Consider the following 5,000-nt stretch of genomic DNA (forward strand, 5'->3'; position numbering starts at 1 on the left):
ATGAATTGACGAATAAATGGGTTAAGGTTGGGTAAGGTAATGTATAGGGGTTAGATCAAGTGAACGATGTATATGCATTTGAGGAATGAAAACAGGTTGTCAAAGCAGAAAGTGTGAGAAGTTGTGGGAGGGATCACGAAAATCGGTCCCATTTGGCTGGGCTAAATAGATTATTTAAGAATTTTGTAGAGATGGGGGTAGTAGAAGGACAGGGGCATGTGGAAGAGGGAGTAGTGTTGAGGGAGGTAGTGTTATGGGGAGGTTGACAATAAGGTTGTAAGGTAGTAATAAGGGAGGATGGGGTAGTTGATGAAGAAGGTTGTGGGGGTATAGTTGTTGAAATTGAGCATGTTGGGAGTAGAAATGTCTCCTGGGGTGTTGATTAGGGTGGATACTGTACTAGTCGGCATTGAGGAGGGGGTATTAGTTGTAGTGTTCAGAGCCGTGGTCAAAGGAGAGCCTGGGGTCAGGGAATCGGGCGAGTTTGAATTGATGGAGCTATTTGATGAAGAGGCAATTGCCTCTAATAATGGTATGGTTAATGGTTAATGGTTAATGGTTATTCATTGTTGGCCATGATAAGCCTGGAGTATGTTGGGGAGAGAAATGGTCCACTCCTCAGGGTCGCTTGAGGGGTAAGGGCTAGACAACAAAGCAGGGGAATACCGTGCCCATGGCTCCCTCAGGCCGTTCAGGACTGACACAAAGTCAGCCTTTCATCCTTTCAGCACGGCACTCACACCTTAGGAAGTGGATAGTAGAAGGGGTTGGTGAAGGGACAGAAACGAAAAAGTAGGAGGGAAAAAAAAAGACCATGCAAAATTTGTTGAGTCGAGGGCTGAGTCATAAGGTTGGGGAGTTCCCCAGCATTGGGTCCCAGTCTCCGCCTCCTAAGCCCCCCCCCCCCGACAACAACGGGTAAGGGATTGGGGGGGGGGGGTTTCTTTCCATTAATAGCTGTCAGAATACTCTTGGAAATAGTCAATTATATTTTTGGGTTCAATAGACTAATTGGAAGTGGAGCTACCTGGTTATATGTACCTTGGACCAAACCATTGACATCAGTAGCTTCCCAGTCCACTGCAGGGTCATCTATTTATTTTATTATCTATTATTATCATCATTGTTATGGTAACCTATATAAAGAGCCACACTGATTTTTTAAAAAAATATACCGCCAAAGAGATCAGTGCAGTGTAAAACACAATAAAGAAAGAAAAGATGGAAAATCATCAGCTATTTACATAATAAAAAACATATTGGCTGAACTCTTAAAGTTACCAAGAGTTGGAGAACTTACAGTTTCCGAAACAATCTGTTTCAAAGCCTACAGATAGCAGTAAAAAGCATCGTCAAAAACTGAGATGAAGACGATCAATTTGCATCAAATGTTATTAAATTAAGGGTTAAAAACTTCTAGTAACTCTTGCAGTTTGATAAAAATCAGGTAAAAACTTGGAGGGACTTAAATGACCAGTTACGGTCTTATACATGACAAAGTGCCCCAACATCCCCACGATAACCAGTGTCCAAATCTAAGTCAGACAGGAGAAATTAACGATCAAGTAAGCTTAACCCAACCGCCCAGGATTCATTTTCTGTTACCCGTAGTTTTTTTTTTTTTGAATGTTGTTACATAGAGATGGCTCCACGTGTGTTCAGTCGGCAAGGAGTCTTATCAGTAGCCCTGGTGACGGATCTTCATTTCCCCATTCCTTGAATTGGCGGGAAATGTGTTTTCTTTTTAATACAGTTGACATCGATACTCTTATTATTACTATTGATGTTATGATTATTAAATTGTTATTAAAATCTCAGTAACATTTAAAGCAATGAAATAATGCAAAAGACCTTTTCCATAAGTCGAGGAAAAGGGTAAATAGGTGAGATAGGTAGGACTAATAACTGACTCCTTGGTGACTAAACACTAGTAGAGCCATTTATGTGTAAATACAATAAACAAACTTGTATTACATTGAACATGGCATGTATTCTTGCCATACGTGCTAAATGGGTTAAGTGTGACTCTGCACCAGATGATCACAAAGAGAAATACTCAGAATGAGGCAGAATGAAGGAAACGAACCATCTATGAGTTCTGTTGCATCTTCATAATTCCTCTTGCAATGGCGAATGATACCTAACTTAAATGAAACTTGTAATTCTAATGGTTACAAAGTAAAATATATGTGCTAGACATCAAGGGTCATATAGACAGGTGTAAAGGGTAAAGAAGGGTTAGCTGAATATGTGTGCTACACGTTAGAAGTCGTATAGCAATTAAAGAAGGTAGGGATTAACAAGAGCGATATGATCTAAATTGACAAAGGAAGATGTGTGGGATTTTGCAAAGATATCCATATGGTATGGATTAACAGATTCTGTGAGAATGTCAGCAGGAAGAGAATCTAGGTACGGGGGTTGTGACAAAGGGTCACATCCAAGGGGACACGGGAGGGATAGCGGGTTAGGAGGGAGGGTGATGCGGCTGAAGAAGGGGGAATGGGACGTGTTGGAAGGGAATGAGAGGAAGGGGGAAATGAGTATGATGATGAATATCGGCAGTTACTTCGAGTGTAGAAGGAATAGGAGTAGAGAGATTGGAGGATGGTTGAGGTGTAAGTATGCTAGCTTGGGTCATGATTACATAGTTTTGAATGTCTGAGAATTTCTGCAATGGAGTCGGTTGGGGAGGTCTGAGAAACAAAGGTTTCCTTATAGCGGAAAGAAAAGGGGACAGATTTTGAGGGGTGGAGGGAGATGCTGATGGAGAGAATGGGGTAGATGGGATGGAGGGTCAGCTTTTCTTGTGCAATGAATTGGGTGAGGAGGAAGAGGGCTCGGTACCGGGGAAGTAGTGATTGCAGTGTCTGGAATACTTGAGGAGATTGGGGTGTCTGGATTTAGAATGGCAAAGGAATTTGACTGGGAGAGGGAGGGTTCACAAGTGCAATGAGAGAAGAGATGCTTGGGGAGATGTAGAAACATCTTTGGAAGAAAGTGGAGGGGTAGAGCGATTATTGGAGTAGGAAGTGAGAGAGAAACCTAGCCGATGTTCTTCCTGTCTTGCTTCATGTAGAGTGAGACCAAGTCTGAATCTCAGATTCAAACTTGTAGGTAGGGCAGCCCCTATAAAATTTATTATAGGAGCCGCCTCAATTGTGCATGCTTTGCACTGCAGTTTGATCAATCATGACCAGGTTGGGCATATAGAGGCCATCAGGCTGTGGAATGGCCTAGACACCAGCGGTTCTGATATTGATGGGGAGGAGGTTGATATGGTCGGAAAGGGAGGGATTCTTCGCCAATGTAAACATTAAAGGGGAGGTCTTGTCTATGAAAAGTATTATTTATTTACTGAAAAATTTCTGCTGCGTCAACATCTAAGGTCATTAACGGCGTATTCAAAATATAGTGATAGTGTGAGGCTTGGGGGCAAAGCCCCCATATAAAGAATATGGTAGTGGAAAGGGTTGAAAGGGGAGCTGATGGAGTAGAGTATAAGGTAAAGGTTGTTAGAAGGGAAGGAGTTAAGGGAGTAGGAAGCATTATGATAAAGTATTGTTGCAAAAACAGCAAAAATGAGTTCAATGATTTGGATAAGTGGACAGCATATGGGGATGAAGAAAAGGAGAAGAAAAAAACATGCAAAACTAGTCGAGCCGAGAGCCGAGGACCAAGGTTGGGGAGATCCCCCATATTGGGCCTTAGTCCCCGTCTCCTAAGCCCCGCACAACAACGAGCATTGGACTGTGGGGTGGGGGTGGGGGGGTCTACGGAAAGTAATCTTGGCAATATTAGTGGGGGCTTACGACGGCCTCTAGGGGGAATGGTGTAGATTTGTACTGATACTGCATCACAGCCCATGTGGCAGGCGAGTTAATCTTCACAGTCTGACCAATTTTTGTCACAGACGGGGCAATTTGTTGGGGAGATGGAGACAGTTTTGAGGGTGGGATGAGGTTGGGCAGATATAAGTTTCCCAGTGGAGTCTGTCTAGATTGATAATGCTTTAGCTTGGGTTTCGGATGTAACTGTGATGAGACGGGAAAAATCAGGACGGCTACTGAAGGGAACTTTACCTACTTGTTTTTGGAGACATTGCAGGAAGAGTGCTGTTAAAGTAAGGAGCTATGGGGGAATCACGAAAAACCGGTCCCATTTGGCTGGGCTAAATAGCGTATTTACGATGTTTGTAGAGGTGCAATAAGTAGAGGGATGGGGGAATGTGGATGAGGGAGTTGTGTTGAGAGAGAGAGTACTGCAGAGAGGTGGACAAAAAGGTTGTAGAGGAGTAGTAAGGGAGGATGGGGTAGTTGAAAATTAAAATTGTGGGAGTGGTGATGAAGTAGAGGATGTTGGGAGAGGACTGTCTCCTGGAAGTTGAGTATTGACCTGGGTGGATGATATGATAGCAGGTATTGAGGTGGGAATGATAGTAGCATTGTTCAGAGTTGTGGTCAAAGGAGAGCCTGGAGTCAGGGAAACAGGAGAATTTGAATCAGTGGGGCTACTTACCCCTTGAGGAGTAAGGGATAGACAACTAAACAGGGGAATAACATGCCCATGGCTCCCCTCCAGGCCATTCATGAGTGGCACAAAGTCAGCCTCTCATCCCTTCAACACGGCTCTCACACCTTAGGAAATGGACAGTAGAAGAAAAGGAAGGAAAAAGACCATGCAAAATTAGTTAAGTCGAGGGCTGAGGCCCAGAGTACTGGGTTCGTCTGTGTCCTGGGCAACCCATATCAAGAACTAGCACGGATTGTGGTGTTTTTAATTCATATGTAAGCTTGAATCAATGGTTACACCTAAGAGCTTCAGATTATCCACTGAAGTGAATGACTCCATTAATCAGCACATTTGGATGCCAAGGCATCTGCATTCCAGACAGACTCACAATCATTCCTTGGACTGGGTAGGATTTAATTTCATGGCACACCGAGAGTACCACAATTGAATTATCATCAGGTTTACAGTGAGGCTGTCAGCTACTGTTT

This window comes from Penaeus chinensis, chromosome 5 (genome assembly GCF_019202785.1).
Source record: "Penaeus chinensis breed Huanghai No. 1 chromosome 5, ASM1920278v2, whole genome shotgun sequence".
Taxonomy (NCBI): domain Eukaryota; kingdom Metazoa; phylum Arthropoda; class Malacostraca; order Decapoda; family Penaeidae; genus Penaeus; species Penaeus chinensis.